The sequence below is a fragment of the Apodemus sylvaticus genome, chromosome 4, assembly GCF_947179515.1.
Source record: "Apodemus sylvaticus chromosome 4, mApoSyl1.1, whole genome shotgun sequence".
Taxonomy (NCBI): Eukaryota; Metazoa; Chordata; class Mammalia; order Rodentia; family Muridae; genus Apodemus; species Apodemus sylvaticus.
The window spans coordinates 76390669-76412564 of NC_067475.1; the positions used below are offsets into that span (position 1 = coordinate 76390669).

Here is a 21896-nt window from a genome sequence, read left to right on the forward strand (position 1 = left end):
ACTATTACTACATTTCAATGGCACTTTAAACATCCATGATCCATTTTTGAAACAGTACTTATAAATTGCTTTTGTTGACAATATTTGAATTTGAATCAAGAAATATTTCATGTATCTGGAATATTTTATATAAATTTTCTCTATTGCAGAGGTTGTATAATATTCCTGTTATGTCATATATCTGATCTCAGAAATTTTGCAATAAAGAAGAATATTCACCTAGAGAGATGTTAATAAGATATGGTTGGTCATACATTGTGAACATTCACAAGACTAGGAAGATGAAGGTCAGTGTCCAGGCCAAGACCGGGAGTTATCCAGGAAGATGGATGGATGCAAAACTTGACACAGTGACTGCTTAATAAAGAGTAGAAGCCCTTTTCTGAGAATCTATGATGGACAATCCCAGGCAATGTTCCCAAGGTTTGAACTATATGGAATTTGGCAATCATAGATAAATACCATCATCAGAAATGCTATTTCTATTAGTTACTGTGAACATAGTCCCTGGTTTTGCATTGTATCTTGTCCCTACAGCTTTATGACATAGTAAATAAAAAAGGCTAAAGAAGCTAATTCTATTTCCAAGGCTCTAAGAGTTTCTGTCCTCAACCATATTAGAAAAGATGTCCCTGTATCAGAAATATGATTGAGTGTCTTCATCTTGGCACAATTAGTTGACCAGTGTTTGATGGCAATTACAGACATGCCAGTTCAAGTAGTCAATGAATAACAAATCTGACAAATTTTATCCACACCATAAAAGCAGGACAGTCTTAAGTGAGTATAGTATTATACCTGATTTGAATTTTAGTACTGACAGAGACACTAGCCCCAAAGTATACCATAATTTGGGAAACTACATAAGGCAATGGAAACATTTGTGAAACTCTCCAACCTAGAATGGAACATGTTTTCTAAAGATGCCTTGATATAGAGTTACTTTGTATATTGTGAATCATAAATCCTTGGGCACACATTTAGACCTATGAGAATATGTCTGCTTTCTCTTAATAGGTACCATCTTGGAAGGAACAAAACTCCACAGTGTATAATATTAAGGCATTTGGCTTGGAACATAAAAAAAAATTATCTCACCAGTAAATCAGCAGCTGCAGCTACTATGCAAGGAGTAGCCCCTTGATGTCCCCATTTTAATTTGGTTTACTTCCCACTATTGAAAGACATACACCAGGGAATTGGCTGATAGCTGAATTGTTCCACATAAGTGAAAGGCACTCCATGTTTTCCATATTATGAAAAATCTGTAGAGCACACTTCAGTGCCCTCTCTCGTGTGAGCTCTAAGGCCACCAATCCTTGTGTGTGAGGCAAGGACATTAAGAAGATTAGACATGGCCCAGAACTTGAGGGACTTAGCAGGGCTCCTGCCCACCAGGCTTTTAGGAATGGGCAGGGCTCTGAAACTGCTGCTAGGGGCCAGGGCTGTGGCTTACAGCATCTGTGAATCCCTGTTCACTGTGGAAGGTGGTCATAGAACCATTTTCTTTAGTCATATTGGTGGCATTCAAAAGGACACCATCCTGGCCGAAGGCCTTCACTTCAGGATTCCCTGGTTCCAGTACCCCATCATCTATGATATTCAAGCCAGATCTTGAAAAATCTCCTCCACAGCCTCCAAAGACCTGCATATGAACATCTCCCTGCAGGTGCTGTCTCAAGCCAATGCCCAGGAGCTCCCCACAATGTACCAGCGTCTCTGACTGAACTGTAAAGAACAAGTGCTGGCATCTATTGTCAACTAGGTGCTCAAGAGTGTGGTGGCCAAGTTCAATGCCTCAGGGCTGATTACCCAGCAAGCTCAGGTTTCCCTGTTGATCAGAAGAGGGCTGACAGAGTGTGCCAAGGACTTCAGCCTCATCCTAGATGATGTAAGGATCATAGAGCTGAGCTTTGGCTGAGAGTTCATGGCTTCTGTGGAAGCCAAACAAGTGGCCCAGCAGGCCCAGTTTTGGGGGTAGAAAGCTAAGCAGGAACAGCAACAGAAGATTGTGCATGTTGAAAATGAGGCAGAGGCTGCCAAAGTGCTTGGAGAAGCACTGAACAAGAATCCTGGCTATATCAAGCTCCAAAAGATCTGGGCTGCCCAGACATCTTTAAACCACATCACAGAACAAATTCTATCTCACAGCTGACAGCCTTGTGTTGAATCTACAGGGTAAAAGTTTTACTAGAGGAAGTGACAGCCTCATTAAGGGTAAAAAATGAGTATGGACATCAAGAATGCTACCCCTGGAGAAGTTGGAGGAACCAGTTTGGGGGTCAGGCATGCCTCACCCTGACCCTTAAGCATCATGTGACAGATATTTCTGTATCTGCCTCCTGGATTAAGGATCACTGAAGATCATCCCTCTCAGAGTTGGGTTGGCTGGGAAACATGGATGGGACAGTGTGATTCTCAGTGAGTTCCTACAGTGGTTGTCCTTCCCCCAGAATGGGGGAAAATAACCACTATGCCAGGAATTCTCAATGAAATTTTTATTACTTAAACTAAAAAAAAAAGAATAATCACTAGATCTATAACTTTCTTTTTTATTCAGGGCTATAATTCCAATGCCTACTGATTGTTATGACTTCTTTTTTTCATTATTCCATTTTAATCCATTTCTAGAAAGTCAATGTTGGCACTGCTAAAACATCTTTTTTCTTTTTTGGTTAAGAAAGAAACCATGGGGTCCCATTTGTCAATTCTTGCTCTTAGAGCATACGCTATTGGTGTTCTGTTCAGAAACTTTCTCCCTGTACCGATGTCCTCAAGGGTCATCCCCAGTTTCTTTTCTATTAGCTTCAGAGTGTCTGGCTTTATGTGGAGGTCCTTGATCCATTTGGATTTGAGCTTAGTACAAGGAGACAAGGATGGATCAATTCGCATTCTTCTGCATGCTGACCTCCAGTTGAATCAGCACCATTTGTTGAAAAGGCTATCTTTTTTCCATTGGATGTTTTCAGCCTCTTTGTCGAGGATCAAGTGGCCATAGGTGTGTGGGTTCATTTCTGGATCTTCAATCCTGTTCCATTGATCCTCCTGCCTGTCACTGTACCAATACCATGCAGTTTTTAACACTATTGCTCTGTAGTATTGCTTGAGGTCAGGGATACTGATTCCCCCAGATTTTCTTTTGTTGCTGAGAATAGTTTTAGCTATCCTGGGTTTTTTGTTGTTCCAGATGAATTTGATAATTGCTCTTTCTAACTCTGTGAAGAATTGAGTTGGGATTTTGATGGGTATTGCATTGAATCTGTATAGTGCTTTAGGCAAAATGGCCATTTTAACTATATTGATTCTACCGATCCATGAGCATGGGAGGTTTTCCCATTTTTTGAGGTCTTCTTCCATTTCCTTCTTCAGAGTCTTGAAGTTCTTGTCATACAGATCTTTCGCATGTTTGGTAAGAGTCACCCCAAGATACTTTATACTGTTTGTGGCTATTGTGAAGGGGGTCATTTCCCTAATTTCTTTCTCAGCCTGCTTATCCTTTGAGTATAGGAAGGCCACTGATTTGCTTGAGTTGATTTTATAACCTGCCACTTTGCTGAAGTTGTTTATCAGCTGTAGGAGCTCTCTAGTGGAGTTCTTTGGGTCACTTAGGTAGACGAACATGTCGTCTGCAAATAATGATAGTTTGACTTCCTCCTTTCCAATTTGTATCCCTTTGACCTCCTTATGTTGTCGAATTGCCCGAGCTAGTACCTCAAGTACAATATTGAAAAGATAAGGAGAAAGGGGGCAGCCTTGTCTGGTCCCTGATTTCAGTGGGATTGCTTCAAGTTTCTCTCCGTTTAGTTTGATGCTGGCTACTGGGACCTCATAAGGTTACAGAGTTTCTGTAAGGCAAAGGACACCATCAAGAGGACAGATCGGCAACCAACAAATTTGGAAAAGATCTTCACCAATCTTACATCAGATAGAGGGCTAATATCCAATATATATAAAGAACTCAAGAAGTTAGACTCCAGAAAACCGAACAACCCTATTAAAAAATGGGGTACAGAGTTAAACAAAGAATTCTCACCTGAAGAACTTCGGATGGCGGAGAAGCATCTTAAAAAATGCTCAACTTCATTAGTCATTAGGGAAATGCAAATCAAAACAACCCTAAGATTTCATCTTACACCAGTCAGAATGGCTAAGATTAAAAATTCAGGAGACAGCAGGTGTTGGAGAGGGTGCGGAGAAAGAGGAACACTCCTCCACTGCTGGTGGGGTTGCAAACTGGTACAACCACTCTGGAAAGCAGTCTGGCGGTTCCTCTGAAAACTGGGCACCTCACTTCCAGAAGATCCTGCTATACCACTCCTGGGCATATACCCAGAGGATTCCCCACCATGTAATAAGGATACATGCTCTACTATGTTCATAGCAGCCCTATTTATAATTGCCAGATGCTGGAAAGAACCCAGGTATCCCTCAATAGAAGAGTGGATACAAAAAATGTGGTATATCTACACAATGGAGTACTATTCAGCCATTAGAAACAATGAATTCATGAAATTCTTAGGCAAATGGATGGAGCTAGAGAACATCATACTAAGTGAGGTAACCCAGACTCAAAAGGTGAATCATGGTATGCACTCACTAATAAGTGGTTATTAACCTAGAAAACTGGAATACCCAAAACATAATCCACACATCAAATGAGATACAAGAAGAAAGCAGGAGTGGTCCCTGGTTCTGGAAAGACTCAGTGAAACAGTATTTGGCAAAACCAGAACGGGGAAGTGGGAAGGGGTGGGAGGGAGGACAGGGGAAGAGAAGGGGGCTTACGGGACTTTCGGGGAGTGGGGGGGGGGCTAGAAAAGGGGAAATCATTTGAAATGTAAATAAATTATATCGAATAAAAAAAAAGAATGAAAAAAAAATGAGGATTTGATGGGCGATCAAGTCATATCCCATCACCATTACCGAACTCTGATGCAGCATCAGTATATCATATTCAGCTGACTTTGAGATATTCTAACAGGTTTTCATTTGAGGAAGGCATGATCAGATTATATGATCACTAACATGGATGTGGGTGGTGCAGTGATGTCATATGGTCAGCACCAGAGCATGCAGAAGTAGTTGCTACTTGAAATTCAACTGTTCCTTCAGCCTTATGTGACTTTTGCAGACTAGATGGCAGTTCGCTGCTGATCATCCCTTCTAAGGGATGCCACAGGTTCCTTGGAAGCAGTCCTGTCCTTGGAGAGGTTTATCTTGGGGGTGTAACACCTTGCTGGAGTAGGAACAAGGCTTTGGGTCTCAGGAACCCTAGATGCAGAAGGGAGCTGTATATAGCATTCCAGAAGCTTGGAGAAAGTGAGGCAGGGGTCTCTATTTCAGATGAGAACTCTGGTATACTGCGGCAGATTTCCAACCATCTTCTATATCCTTAATAATTTTTTCCAATGTATAAATAAATTTTACATAATACTTTCATAAAAAAAAAGAAAGAAACCATGGATATTTGCCCTTATAAATGATGGAGGGTACATCTATGCAGGGTTGGAAATATCTTCCAAATATGGTCCTGTTTCTCCAAAGAAGACTATGACCTTTTGTGAGAGAATACATACCAAATTTTTTATTTTGGCTCTAGAATTCTTGAATGAGGTTTGTTTTGGGCCAATTAATGTTTTTTACAAATTTCATTTTGTTGTGTTTTAACCAATTACTTCTCCAGTGTTTAATTGTAACACAATAGTTGTTTTTTTTTTTTTTGATCTGTTCTTGAAAGAATATAGGTTGTTTTGATGTTCTGGCCATTATACATAACGACACAAAAGCATGATAGGGCAAGTATCCTTACTGAGGGTGAAACACTATTTCAGAATATCTCCTGAGAGATATATGAGCATCTTGACATTGATTGCTAACTCTCTAAGGAACAGCCATTTTGACTCCTGTTAGATGTATAAGTTTGTACCACCAACAGTATTGGAGGAATATTCTTCTAGCTTAATGTATATTAGCATCATCTGACACTTATTTTGTTGATTATGGGCATTTTGAGAAATATAAAATGAAACACAAAGTAATTTTAATATGCAGTTTCCTGTTGGATAAGGATGCTAAAGCTATCTTTTATCTCTCAGCCATTTGAGTTTCTTTGATTTAAAATTATCTGTATAGATATGTATACCAATCATTAATTGAATTATTTGTCTTCTTGATATACAGTTTCTTGACTTCTTCATTTACTTTGGGCATTATTCCTGTATTGAGTGTGGAGTTTGTGAAACTTTTTTCCCTTTATATAGATAGTCTTCTTCTTTCTCTGTTTGACAGTGTCCTTTGCCTTATGTTATGTGTTATGAAGTCCAACTTGTCAATTGTGGATTTTAGTGCATTTCCTGTCACCCATCTCTTCAGGTTGTTGTTGCCCATGCCAATTATTTTAAGACTATCCTCTACAGTGTATTTGATCAGGTTCAGTGTATCTTGTTTTATGTTGAGATCTTTGATCCACATTGGCTTCAGTCTTGTGCATGGCAATAAATATGCATCGATTTGTACTCTTCTCCATGCAAACATCCTCTATCAGTGATATAATTTGTTGAAGATGCTACTTTTTCTAGTGTGAATTTCTGGATTCTTAATAAAAATCATGTGTTCATAGATGCATGAATTTATGTCTGGTATTTTATTGGATTATACTGATTAAACTCTCAGTTTGTATACCAGGATTATAGAGGTTTTATTAACATAGCTATGTAGTATATAACTTGAAATCATAGATAGTGAGACTTTAAGCAGCTCTTTGTTTTTCAGGATTCTTTAAACTGTCATGGAAACTCTGTGTTTCTACATGACGAAGAAAATTATTCTTTCAAGGTTTGTGAGAAATTGTATTAGAATTTTGATGACAGTGTTTGATTTGAATCTGTAATTTGCTTTTGGTAAGAGAGAAATTATTTTATATGTTAATTTAAATGATCCAAAAGCACAGATCGTTCCATGTTCTAATTAATCCTTTAATGATTATCCGAGTCATATTCTAGTTTCCACAGGCATCTTCATAATTGCTATTCCAGTTCACACACCTATCAGGAGAGTACAATAAAACATTATCTCCCTACCCTCCCAGAATTTGTTGTCTTTTGTTTTCTTAATGAGTGCCATAATGGTTAGAGTTAAAGTGAGATGCCAAAATCATTTTAATTTGCATTTTCCAAATACCAAATTAGGTCACAAACTTATACATTGAAGTTTTTTTTTCTTCATTGAGAATTATAATTTTCATTTTTTACCCAGTTTTTTCTTTGGGTTGTTTCTTTTGTTGTTGGTTATGTCTATATGTCTTTTAGCTCTCCAATACTGCTAAGTTGCTCAGCAAAATTTTCTCCCACTCTGCATGCTGTGTCTTCATACAGTTTTTGTCATACAATGCTGCACAGATATTTCATTTTTATTTCATGAAGTTCAACTTGTCAAATGTTGGCATTATTTACTGATCAACCAAAGTTTTGTTCATATTCGCTTTGCTTATCCTCGTATCTCAGAGATTTTTTTCTAATCATTTCTTCTAACAGTTTGGAGTTTTGGGTATAACACAAAGATCTCTAACCTCTTTTAGTGATTATTGAGCAGTAGGGCAGATAAGCATTTATTTCTTCTACATGTAGATATCCAATTTCCTTGCACTATTTGTAAAACATACCTGTTTCCCTTATTAGCATTCTTAGCAGCTTCTGAAATCTAGGGATATTCACAAGAAGACCTACATAGCCAATGTTTCTGGGCCCAATGAGGCTCTTAGATTCTTAACAACCATCCAATAAGTATTCATACACTGAAACTAAGACTCTAAGCATATGTAGCAATTGTAAAGTTGGTCGTTATTAAGGTCTCCTAACAATTAAATCCTGAGCCATCATTTATTACGTTGCCTGCATTTTGATTCCATTTCCCTATCTGGTCTACATTTTCTGTACTCAGAGAGAAAGGATGTGCCTAGTTATTCTATTACTTGTTGTGCCAGGGTATGTTCATACTCATGGGGGCTGGAGCAGGGGTGGGGATGGGGTCTTCTCCATCTCTAAAAGAGGTGAAAGTGGATTCTCAGTAAGTATTTATGAGAGACTTTGAGGACAGGATATTTGGTGCCTGTCATCAGTGTGAAAATAAAATAAAATGATTAATTAATAAAAATAATCTGTTAAAAAAGAAAACCCAGATCTGAGTGGCTGGGACCTAGATAAATAAATTAAACCAGGGTCTGCTTTTCCTGAGGACATGGGTTCACCTCCCAGTACACATATAACAGCTAAAAACCATCTTTAATTCAAGTTTCTGAGGATTCAATGTTTTGTTTTGGTCCCTGTGAGCACTGAATCTGCCTGACACACAGATATATAACCAGGCAAAGCACATACTCATAAAATAAATAAAATCTCAAAAATTAAGTTAATAATATAGTTTCATGAAATCCATGTCTAGCTCTTCTATTCTGTCTCATTGACCAGCATATTGGTTTCATGCCACATAGATGATAAATAGACAAATAAATCAATAATTAAATAGATAGATAGATAGATAGATAGATAGATAGATAGATAGATAGACAGATGGACAGAGAGATGGATGATTGATAAATATATAGATGAAACAAAAGACAGACCGAGAGACAACCAGAGAAGCAGACAATTCAGTTCATCCCCAATTCCATCCTTGTCAGGTTCACTGCATTATTCACTTGTGAGTCAGTCTTTCCCTGGGAGAGTCATGTGTCCATGCACAGCCTGCTTATAAATGCTGGGCTACACCACCTCTGCCAAGAAATCTTCAGCTTTGGTAAGTGAACACCAGATTCCCCAGGCTAGTGCCTAGCTTCTGTCATTTGTTGGTTTATTTTATCTTTATCTGTACCGAACATTCTTCCTCCTGGAAGCCCTTCTAATAGATAATGACTGGTTTGTTGATTTATTTACAATGTCTAATTTTCTTGTGCTACAAAATAGTTTACATTTTGACATATTCTAGAGGGACAAAGTGTTCTTTTTTACATGTGAATAACATGCTTCCTCAACAACTTTTTAAATAATGACTTTCTTTTTATTTGATGTTCTTCACATTCTTTAGACACTTTCTTCCCAAAAGACAGGTCCAGAAATATTGGATGTTTTTTCTCCCTACAGCTTTTATAATTCCATTTTCCAAGCAGTGTAATATGGACCAAGGTTTGTCCCCAGTGGAGCGCAAAATAATGGACCTCATCAAAATATTTGATGAATATACTGTGCGTTTGGGACGTAATGATCTTCTGAAAAAAAAAGACCTTAGAGAGTTGGTGGAAAAGGAACTACCAAATTTCATTTCGGTAAGAACTCTTCCTGAAAGTGGATAATATGGCCTTCAATAGTCAAAGAGACAGTTTAATCTCATTTAGTTCAGGGTCAAGCAGCACTCAGTCACTGTTCTCCTCATACTTAGATAATGATCCTTAGGAAACTGCATGTGGACTATATTGCGAGACGCCTTACTCTAGATAGAGGTACATAGTCTTCTGTGAATGACAGTGATGCACAAAATAAAAAAAAATCCAGTGTATTAAATGCCTGGAGGATTGACTGTATGCTTTTTTTGTTGTTGTTTTGTTTTTGTTTTTGTTTTTGTTTTGTCATGAAACATAACAGTGTGGGTATGGTAAAAGAAAATGAGCTTCTACTATCAAGTGGGAATATTTGAATTCATGCTAGGTCACCGTTTAAGGACAAACTCCAAGGTGGTTCATGGCTCTGGATTAGAATGACACTAAGACTCAGCTGTGGACTTGAAGGAGACATGGGGGGTGTTCTTATCGGGGATATTTTGGATAGAAAATGCAAGAAATAAGCACGTTTAAACAAAGTTTATATTGCCTTTGCAATCTTGCAGAAATAGAATCATACATGGAGACAGTTGACACACAATTCCAAGATACTGAGTTTTAATATCTATTAACAAGATGCCAACCTTCCTTACATTCCCTTCAAATGTAAATTTGCTTTTGTTGACAAAATTAGAGATGTGGACAGCTGCTTATTTCATTCCTTTTAATGTTGCTTATTTTATTTCATTTTTTCAATTTTCTTCTGTGACTTGGAATTTCTTTTATGAAATTGAATATACATTTCTGCAGTGTGTGTGTGTGTGTGTGTGTGTGTGTGTTTGTGTGCGTGCGCGTGTGTGCGTGTGTTCTAGTAGTATCTGTAGAGTCAAGTATAAGGAATAAGACTTATTCATAGGAATTCTGCTGTTTGTGAGCCAATATAAGTACTAAACTTGTGTCCCCTGCAAAAGCACCAAGTGTTTTTTTTTTATTTGTAGAACCATATTTCCAGCACCAGTGAAAAGGTTGCCATAAATGAAGAACTTAGAATATCAGGATGCTGGATATGGCAGATGCACAGGATGAACAGAATTTTCCATAGCAGAGTTGTTCTTTGCTTAAGTCCTCCATAAATTCTACTCCATTATCTGAAAACTAGATCATTAGTTACTTGGGTTCTAGGAGAGGCTCAGCTAAGGTGCTCCAGCCAGAAAGTATGTGATCTGCAGCTAATCACAGGCTCATACACACTAAGATCCATTACTGAATTGGACTCCCTTCACGTGAATCTTCTGCACATAGATTACCATACCCTTCAGAATTTAGAAAGCTTTATCTCTTTGAGAGTCCATACAGGATTGTTCTCCTCAGTGCTTCCCAGTAAGAAGCCTGAGTGAAATGAGCTAAACAAATTGCCTTCAGGGGAAGTAAATAGAGATAACAGACTGTAGCACATGACCTTGAATTATGATCTTGTCTCCTTTCCTTTCCTGAGCTTTCAGACTCTGCATCTGTAAGAAAAAAAGAAAAAAAAAAGAAAAATACCTTTTGTAAGGCCAGGTGTCCTCTTATTTAATTGAAAACAATGGCATTTATGTAGGATGAATTTTTATATGGATGAATGTGGGAAATTTCTAGGCTTAACTGTTTAATGTTATTATGTAAAGCAGAGCCTCTGAAAAGCAAAGCAAAACTCTTAATTTAGAAGACATTGAGGACCTAAAGGGAAAGTAATAGCATGGGGTTAGTTTAGCTTATCATGAGTTCTCAGGTCTTCATTTTTACATTTATATGGGATTCCTTGATCAGTTTTCCTATTTATTTGCTGTCTGGTCACTCAGTGTGTATCCTGATCCTTTATACTGGACACAGTCAATACTAACAGCCATCTCTCTTGCAGATGTTGGAAAAAGATCCTGCAACAAATATTTTGAACCAATTGAAGAAAGAGACTAGCCTTGAAGAGTTATGGGATATGATGATGAAAATAGGACTTGCATACTATGAAAAGATGGAGAGCAATGATGTCTAGAATTACCAGCTTCTCAATCATTAACCGAACCTTAAATGGGGTGGAAATAGCCATGGCTAGAGCCACTAAGCAGAAGTTAAAGGCATCTTGCATCTAACCAACTGTTGTTTTATAAATGTTATGTCACAGACATTAATACAATGGTTGTGGACCTGGACTTGAGGGGAATAAAGTCTTTATCCACACTAATGCTCTCAGAGCTGCTGTTGTTGACTTCTTTGTCCTTCCCGTAAAACTGTCCACCAGTTGCTATGCAACCTTTTACTATGGTTTAAGTTCTTCATTTCTTTACAAAGAAATGACCAACCACAAAACATTAGTACTATTTTTAACCACTTTTGTTCATCTCTGTAACAATATACTGTTGGAATGAGTTCAATGTTTCAAGTCTACTTATCATTACGGCACTTGTCACAACACCAATTCAAAACAGATAGTCTCTTCTCAACATATCTGTCATGTGTACAGCAGGGTATGATCTATTCTATACATCACCATTTATCTCTCTACTACTTGAAACTGTATAGAACTAACAGTTTTTGTTCTAGGAATTGATGTCAGAAGAGGAATGCTGTAATTCTAGTAGTGTGAAGAGAGAAGTGAGATTAGCACTAGGAAACATGTTTCTGAGCCATGTTTCCTTGCTAATGGTCAGTTGCATGATTCTTTAGTCTTTAGGTTGTGGCATGCTCATCTACAGCGTGAAAGATGTAATTCTTCCGCTTCACTCTGCACGGTGGAAGTGGTACATCTATTTTGATGAAATCCTTGAAAAACTTTGTCAGCTATTGTGCTGACAGACTCGTAGGAGAGGTTGCAGTTGTTTCATAACGTTATGTGTTTCCTCTCAGAGAAGAATAAGTCTAGTTGAGGAAGTATCTCATAGATTTCTGCCTCATTACCTATGGATTACTATGGAATTATGTTGAGTACTTCTTAAAAAGAGTGTGTCCTCATGAAAACAATGTCCACATAACCCAAACAAGTAAAATAGAGTCATGCAGGAAGCAATCTAAGAGGGCACCTTGCAGATGAGGATAAGTTACTAAACCAACATCTTACTTAAAAGAAAAGAAACATGGTGATACACAAAAAGGGAATAAGAAGGTATTTGTGTTTGACTTCAAGTGACCATTGGTTAGGTATTATATATTGAAAATTTTCAATGATGAGCAGAGCTCTGAATCAGAATGAAAATACCCATAGTTCATTGGGAAAACCAAGGTATGAGTGTTGTGTGGGAGAAAACAAAGTGAGAAATAGCATGGCTACTAGGAGCTCTGTGTCTTCCTTTGGTCATCTGCTGCTAAATCTATGAAGGAAGCTCCATTTTGCTCTACTGCTAAGCACCACAGAATCCAAGAGTACTCCATAAATAAATGCTGGGGTTTGTTCCCTATAAAATATCACCCAGGAGAGAAGTATAAGAGACTCTTATATGTTTACAGACTCTAGAGTATGTTATTAAGAATTCCAGAAGCTCTGTGTAAACAAAGGTATCTCAATTTTTTCCACTGTGGGTTTCCTTGGAGAAGTGGTACATGTTTACTTTGCTGGAGTTTTCTACTCACTCTTCTTTCCTTTCATTTTTTCTCTTCTTATTAATTGATCATGCCAAATATTTAGGACACAAAACAGTCCATGAAATTCACTGAAGATAATTGTCTTGGTTCCACCATCTCATGCAATCCTACTCCAGACAGACTTGAGAACAAAAAACCCTACCCCATCCACAAAACACCCACCATTATGACTTTTGAGAATGAAAAGTGTGGTGCAGCAAACAGGTTGCAAAGCTCTAAAACAAAACTCTGGCTTGAGTTTCATTTAAGGAAAGGTGTTGAATAGTTTTGCAAAAGAATTTTCATGGTGTTCTGGGAGAAAATCTAACAAGTATGATCAGTGTCACAGTAATAAGTTCCCACTGCAAAGGCCACACACCCTTGGATTCTCATCTACTCACATATTTTCTAGCAAACAACAAAGAAAAGTTGTTGGTTTCTGCTACCCACCACAAATGTCACTAATAAATTCTTCTTACTCCAGGGTCTAATCTATTCCATCATGAAGAATCACTACAGTCCCACTCTCTTCTAATCCAAGCTATACTAAATATCCTGAGTTCCCTGCATACCTAATAGGTATTTAAGCAAAGTATGCTGCCACATACTGAGGTGGCATCCATTCACTTCAGCAAAATTACAATACATATTATTAGATCACACTGACAAAGTTTTTGAAGCATAAAGATGAACTCATTGTATCTGAAAAAACAAAACTGGCTCCTCCATCTTGATCCACATTCTAAGCATAGTTTGATTCTGACCAGGCATCTTGACACTTGATCTTGAGTTTAAATCTACAAATCTTTACTACTTCACAGACATTTTAGAAAAACTTTACATAGACACTGCCTCCATGAAAGTAGTTGTTCTGTCCTTATGATAAAATCACTGAGGGTTCCATTCTATATATTGTGAATCTGCTCTTTAAACACACATTACCCTGACACTGAGATGCAGGCAGGTGTATATGACACCAAGAGATATTACTGATGACTGGAGCTTAGTATATATGTCTTCTGAATATTTTACTGAGTTGTAAGACGATCAAGTTCCTGCCAGTGATCCCAAGGAAGAGGATATGTAGAATAATGCCACAACAACAAAGTGAAAGCTATTAATTCAGAAGCAATGGCATCTCTGCCTCACTGGTTCAAAGTAGAGTCATGCTATAGAGCTGAGGGTTGATTTGAGCATTCTACCTCGCTTGGATGCTTGCCCAAATAGCAATATAACCAGGGGACCTGGTATGGAATAAGAGTGGTGTCAGAATATGTCCAAATACAAAATTTCATGTTGTTCTTATCAGAACTAGGATTGAGTTCTTCCCTGTCCTTGACATTTTTTTCCTGGTGTGATTGGCCTTACGAACTCACACCCACACACAAACATACACTTCTTCACTTGAGGTAATGAGATGGTCTGATGGCCATATATGACATTCCACTGCCTCTCCTCTTATCAGGATATGTCCAGTCACCACTTGGAATGTCTTTTCTGCAAATATGCATTTCCAGAACCTCAATGCCAGTCAAAAATGTACACTAACTCTCAATACCCATACCTCTTCTCCAAAGTTTATACAGGCCTGTTCATCCCCAATAAAGACAGGTTTTTCATTCCATGCTTTCTCTGGAGAAAATTGTTTCTGCTACTCTAATTCCAACCAGGATCCTGCCTATAACACTCACTTTGCTAAGGTTAATTCCTCTGGTGTAGCATTGGTTGCAATGATGTCTGAATATTCAGGATTTTGAACAACTAATGAATACTCTTGTGATATTTTTCTTTTTGTTTGTTTTTATCTTGGATTATATTGATGTTTTTTCACATACTGAACCATGCCTGCATCCCTAGGATGACACCTACTTGATCGTGGTGGACTATGTTTTGCTGTATTTCTGGATTCATTTTTCAAGCATTTTATTGAATACTTTTGCATCAATATTCATAAAAGACATTGGTCTGAATTTCCCTTTCTTAGTTGAGACTAGGTGTGCTTCCACAAAAGAATTAGAAAGTTCTCATACTATCAACTGAAAGTATATCTGAAAGCTCCAGATAAAAAGAAGCAAAGACACACAAGAGGAATAGAAGGTAGGAAATAATCAATTTAGGGCTCAAATCAATGAAAGATATAAAATGAAAACAATACCAAGAATCTACAAATCTAAGACCCGACTTTTTCAGAAAATCAACAAGAAAAATAACCTCTCAGTCAAACTAACTAAAATGCAGAGAAAAAAATAAGAAAGAGTAGGGTGACATGATTATAGATGACAAGGAAATTCAAAGAACATTCTGTCTTTCTTCAAAAGACTGTACTCCAAAAAATTAGAAAAGCTTAACAAAGTGGATGGTTTTCTAGAAAGATACCACATACCAAAGTTAACTCAAGATCAGATAATCTATTGAACAGCCATATAATCCCTGTGAAATAAAAGCAGTCATCAAAAGTCTCCCAACCAATAAAAAACACAGGGGTTGGTAGTTTTGGCACAGCAGTCTAACAACATTAAAAGAAGAGCTAACACCAATACTCCCCACACTATTCCACAAAATAGAAACAGAAGGATCATGTCATACTCATTCTATGTCACCAGATTCACTATGATACAGAAAGCACACTTAGTCTCAACTAAGAAAGGGAAATTCAGACCAATGTCTTTTATGAATATTGATGCAAAAGTATTCAATAAAATGCTTGAAAAATGAATCCAGAAATACAGCAAAACATAGTACACCATGATCAAGTAGGTGTCATCCTAGGGATGCAGGCATGGTTCAGTATGTGAAAAAACATCAATATAATCCAAGATAAAAACAAACAAAAAGAAAAATATCACAAGAGTATTCATTAGTTGTTCAAAATCCTTTGACAAAATTCAACACTTCCTCAGGTTAAAATGTCTTAGTGATAACAAGGAGTATACCTAAACACAATAAAGTTGATATACAGCATTCCAGTGACCAACATCAAATTAAATGGAGAGAAATTTAATTTAGCAATTTAGACATAATCAGGTACAAAAGATAAGGACATTGTCAAAGGTGAAAAATGATAGTTGACTGTGGAAATACATTAGCCAAACGTCACTCTAACTGAGGACTAATATCCAAAATTAGAAAGAATATACCAAACTAGACAGGAACAATTCAAATAACCCAATTAAAATGGAGTACATAGCGAAACAGAGAATTTTCAACAGAGGAATCCTTGAGCAGCTGAGAATGATGACTGCCCTTAGTCACCAGGGAAATAGAAATAAAGATGATTCTGAGATTCTATCTAGCAACTAGTAAGGATGACAAAGAACATGTGTCCTTATTGCATGCCAGGGAATCCTCTGGGAATATGCCCAGGAGTGGTATTTCAGGGTCCTCCGGAAGTGTTATGCCCAGTTTTCTGAGGAACAGTCAGACTGATTTCCAGAATGGCTGAACCAACTTGCATTCCCACCAGCAGTGGAGGAGTGTTACTCTTTTTCCACATCCTCAACAACATCTTCTGTCTCCTGAGTTTTTAATCTTAGCCATTCTAACTGGTGTAAGGTAAAATCTCAGGGTTCTTTTTTTTTTTTGATTTGCATTTCCCTAATGACTAATGAGGTTGAACATTTTTTAAGGTGCTTCTCAGCCATTTGAAGTTCTTCAGGTGAAAATTCTTTGGTTAGCTCTCTACCCCATTTGTAATAGTGTTATTTGGCTCTCTGGCATCTAACGTCTTGAGTTGTTTGTACATACTGAATATTAGCCCTCTGTCAGATGTAGGGTTGGTGAAGATCTTTTCCCAATTTATTGGTTGCTGTTTTGTCCACTTGACAGTGTCCTTTGCCTTAAAGAAACTTTGTAATTTTATGAGGTCCCATTTGCCAATTCTTAATCTTAGAGCATAAGCTATTGGTGTTCTATTCAGGAACTTTCCCCCTGTGCCCATGTCCTCAAGGGTCTTCCCCAGTTTCTTTTCTATTAGTTTCAGTGTATCTGGTTTTATATGGAAGTCCTTGATCCACTTGGAGTTGAGCTTAGTACAAGGAGATAAGAATGGATCAATTCGCATTCTTCTGCAAACTGACCTCCAGTTGAACAGGCACCAATTGTTGAAAAGGTTATCTTTTTTCCACTGGATGGTTTCAGCTCCTGTGTCAAAGATCAAGTGACCATAGGTATGTGAGTTCATTTCTGGGTCTTCAATCCTATTCCATTGATGTACCTGCCTGTCAGTGTAGCAATACCGTGCGGACACATGCTCCACTATATTCATAGCAGCCCTATTTATAATAGCCCGAAGCTGGAAAGAACACAGATGTCCCTCAATGGAGGAATGGATACAGAAAATTTGGTATATTTATACAATGGAATACTACTCAGCAATTAAAAACAATGAATTCACGAAATTGTTACGCAAATGGTTGGATCTGGAAAATATAATCCTAAGTGAGGTAACCCAATCACAAAAGAACACACATGGAATACAATCACTGATAGGTAGATATTAGCTCAGAAAATCTTAATACCCAAGACACAGTTCACATATCAAATGACTTCCAAGGAGAAGGAAGGAGAGGTTCCTGATTCTGAAAAGGCTTCTTTCAGCATTGTAGGGGAGTACCAGGACAGAGAAGTAGGAGGGGGTTGATAGGAGAATGGGCGGAGGGAAGAGGGCTTAAGGAACTTGTGGGGAGGGGGAAACCAGGAATTGGAAAATCATTTGGAATGTAAACAAAGAATATAGAAAAGAAAAAATATTAAAAATAGAATGACAAAGAACAAAATTTCAAGTGATAGCACATACTGACTATGATGTGGAGCAAAGGGTACACTCCACTATTTCTTATGGACATTCAAACTTGTACAGTCATATTGGAAAACAATTTGACTGTTTCTCAAAAAAATATAGGAATAGTTTTACCTCAAGACACTTTCTTAATACTCCTGCAAATATACCCAAAGATGTCCTATTATACCACATGGGCAATTGCTCAACTATTTTCATAGTAGCTTTGTTCATAATAGCCAGTAAACAGAAAAAAATAGATGTCCCTCAACAGAAATATGGATAAAGAAAATGTGATACATCTACACAATGGAATATTATTTGGTTGTTAAAATCAATGGTGTTGTGAAAGTTGCATACAAAGGGATAGAACTCGAGACTATCATCCCAAGTTATGTATCTCAGAACCAGAAAGACATACATGGTATATATTAACTTATAAGTGAATACTAGTTTGAAATTGCAGGACAACCCAAGGACCCAAGGAAACTGGACAATACACTGGTTCCAAGGTAAAAAAGAATGAATCTCACTCAGAAGATGAAACTAAATAGTTGAAAGAGGTTGAGGAGGGCATCAGTAGGAGAGGAGGGAAGTAAAAGGTGAGTAAGGCATGGGAATGAGAATGCAAATCACAAGTTGAGGCAGTGAATAGATTCCGATCAAAGCAGGATATAAATACTGAAATGGCCATCTACAAGCTAGGCAGGATTCTCAGAGGAGTGAGGGGTCATGAATCCACCCATAAAACTTCATCTCAAAATTTGTCTTTCCAATAAGATGTGCAGTGATAAAGAGCAAACAGAGACTGAAGAAAAACACAAGCAATAATGCCCCAACTAAAGACCCATCCAATGTGAGAGAGCCAACCCCTAATACTAATGGTGATACTCTGGTATGCTTATAGACAGGAACCTCTCATAACTGTCTGCTGAGCAGATTCACACAGCTTTTTTCACATCTGAATATTCAGACATCATTGCAACCAATGCTACACCAGAGGAATTAACCTTAGCAAAGTGAGTGTAATAGGCAGGATCCTGGTTGGAATTATAGTAGGAGAAACAATTTTCTCCAGAGAAAGCAAGGAATGAAAAACCTGTCTTTATTGGGGATGAACAGGCCTGTATAAACTTTGGAGAAGAGGTATGGGTATTGAGAGTTAGTGTACATTTTTGACTGGCATTGAGGTTCTGGAAATGCATATTTGCAGAAAAGACATTCCAAGTGGTGACTGGACATATCCTGATAAGAGGAGAGGCAGTGGAATGTCATATATGGCCATCAGACCATCTCATTACCTCAAGTGAAGAAGTGTATGTTTGTGTGTGGGTGTGAGTTCGTAAGGCCAATCACACCAGGAAAAAAATGTCAAGGACAGGGAAGAACTCAATCCTAGTTCTGATAAGAACAACATGAAATTTTGTATTTGGACATATTCTGACACCACTCTTATTCCATACCAGGTCCCCTGGTTATATTGCTATTTGGGCAAGCATCCAAGCGAGGTAGAATGCTCAAATCAACCCTCAGCTCTATAGCATGACTCTACTTTGAACCAGTGAGGCAGAGATGCCATTGCTTCTGAATTAATAGCTTTCACTTTGTTGTTGTGGCATTATTCTACATATCCTCTTCCTTGGGATCACTGGCAGGAACTTGATCTTCTTACAACTCAGTAAAATATTCAGAAGACATATATACTAAGCTCCAGTCATCAGTAATATCTCTTGGTGTCATATACACCTGCCTGCATCTCAGTGTCAGGGTAATGTGTGTTTAAAGAGCAGATTCACAATATATAGAATGGAACCCTCAGTGATTTTATCATAAGGACAGAACAACTACTTTCATGGAGGCAGTGTCTATGTAAAGTTTTTCTAAAATGTCTGTGAAGTAGTAAAGATTTGTAGATTTAAACTCAAGATCAAGTGTCAAGATGCCTGGTCAGAATCAAACTATGCTTAGAATGTGGATCAAGATGGAGGAGCCAGTTTTGTTTTTTCAGATACAATGAGTTCATCTTTATGCTTCAAAAACTTTGTCAGTGTGATCTAATAATATGTATTGTAATTTTGCTGAAGTGAATGGATGCCACCTCAGTATGTGGCAGCATACTTTGCTTAAATACCTATTAGGTATGCAGGGAACTCAGGATATTTAGTATAGCTTGGATTAGAAGAGAGTGGGACTGTAGTGATTCTTCATGATGGAATAGATTAGACCCTGGAGTAAGAAGAATTTATTAGTGACATTTGTGGTGGGTAGCAGAAACCAACAACTTTCCTTTGTTGTTTGCTAGAAAATATGTGAGTAGATGAGAATCCAAGTGTGTTTGGCCTTTGCAGTGGGAACTTATTACTGTGACACTGATCATACTTGTTAGATTTTCTCCCAGAACACCATGAAAATTCTTTTGCAAAACTATTCAACACCTTTCCTTAAATGAAACCCAAGCCAGAGTTTTGTTTTAGAGCTTTGCGACCTGTTTGCTGCACCACACTTTTCATTCTCAAAAGTCATAATGGTGGGTGTTTTGTGGGTGGGGTAGGGTTTTTTGTTCTCAAGTCTGTCTGGAGTCGGATTGTATGAGATGGTGGAACCAAGACAATTATCTTCAGTGAATTTCATGGACTGTTTTGTGTCCTAAATATTTGGCATGATCAATTAATAAGAAGAGAAAAAAATGAAAGGAAAGAAGAGTGAGTAGGAAACTCCAGCAAAGTAAACATGTACCACTTCTCCAAGCAAACCCACAGTGGAAAAAATTGAGATATCTTTGTTTACACAGAGCTTCTGGAATTCTTAATAACATACTCTAGAGTCTGTAAACGTATAAGAGTCTCTTATACTTCTCTCCTGGGTGATATTTTATAGGGAACAAAACCCCAGCATTTATTTATGGAGTACTCTTGGATTCTGTGGTGCTTAGCAGTAGAGCAAAATGGAGCTTCCTTCATAGATTTAGCAGTAGATGACCAAAGGAAGACACAGAGCTCCTAGTAGCTATGCTATTGCTCATTTTGTTTTCTCCCACACAGCACTCCTACCATGGTTTTCCCAATGACCTATGGGTAATTTCATTCTGATGCAGAGCTCTGCTAATCAGTGAAATTTTTCAATATATAATACCTAGCTTCAGGTGTCTGCTTCGAGATCTGAACAGCCTGGGCCACAGCACTTGGTCTCCAGGAAGTGCGGGAGACCTGGTGTGTACCTGGAGGCAGACTGGGATCGCACAGCTTGCCCTGGTGGCATGAAGCTTAGGTTCCAGTCCTGAGGCCTCTGGCAGGAGCCCTCAGATCTCTCTGCTTCCGGATCCAGATCAGCCTGGGCAGCAACACCACATCTCCAGGTCCTGCAAGAGGCAAGAGGGGCTTCCAGGAGGCCGGCTGGGAGGAGTCAGTGTGCTCTGGTGAATCCAGTGGGCCCTGGCAGGAGCCTTCAGGTGTCTTCTTCAGGATTTGAACAAACTGGGCCACAGCACTCGGTCTCCAGGAAGTGCAGGATACCTGGTGTGCAACAGAGGCAGACTGGGAGTGCACAGCTTGCTCCGATGGCAGGGAGCTTAGGTTCCAGTCCTGAGGCCTCTGGTGGGAGCCCTCAGATCTCTCTGCTTCCAGATCCAGATCAGCCTGTGCGGCAACACCACATCTCCAGGTCCTGAAAGAGGCAAGAGGGGCTTCTGGGAGGCCGACTGGGAGGAGTCACTGTGTGCTCTGCTGAATCCAGCAGGCCCCAGCAGGAGCCTTCAGGTGTCTGTTTTGGGATCTGAACAGCCTGGGCAACAGTACCCTGTCTCCAGACAGTGCAGGAGGTAAGCTGTGCACGAGAGGCCACCTGGGAAGAGGCAGCTTGCACTGGTGAGTCCAGCATTGACAAGACCAACTAACACCAGTGAGAACGAGATGGCAAAAGACAAATGCAGGAACATCACTAACAGAAATCAAGGCAATATGGCAACATCTGAACACAATTCTCCTTTAACAGCATGTCCTGGATACCCCATCACACCAGTAAAACAAGATTTGGATTTAAAATCACTGGTCATGATGCTGGTACAGGAACACATGAAGGACATACTTAAAGAAATTCAGGAGAAAATGGATCAAAAGTTAGAAGCCCTTGCAAGGGAAACACAAAAATCATTGAAAGAAATTCAGGAGAATACAAAAGCCAATAAGGAAGAAACACAAAAAACACTTAAAGAAATAC

General features: G+C 38.5%; 1 pseudogene; it reads left to right on the top strand.

The window, feature by feature from the left end:
• The first annotated feature begins 1354 nt into the window (after positions 1 to 1354).
• On the top strand, positions 1355 to 2228 carry LOC127682286 (prohibitin-2-like; annotated as a pseudogene).
• The last annotated feature ends 19668 nt before the right edge of the window (positions 2229 to 21896 follow it).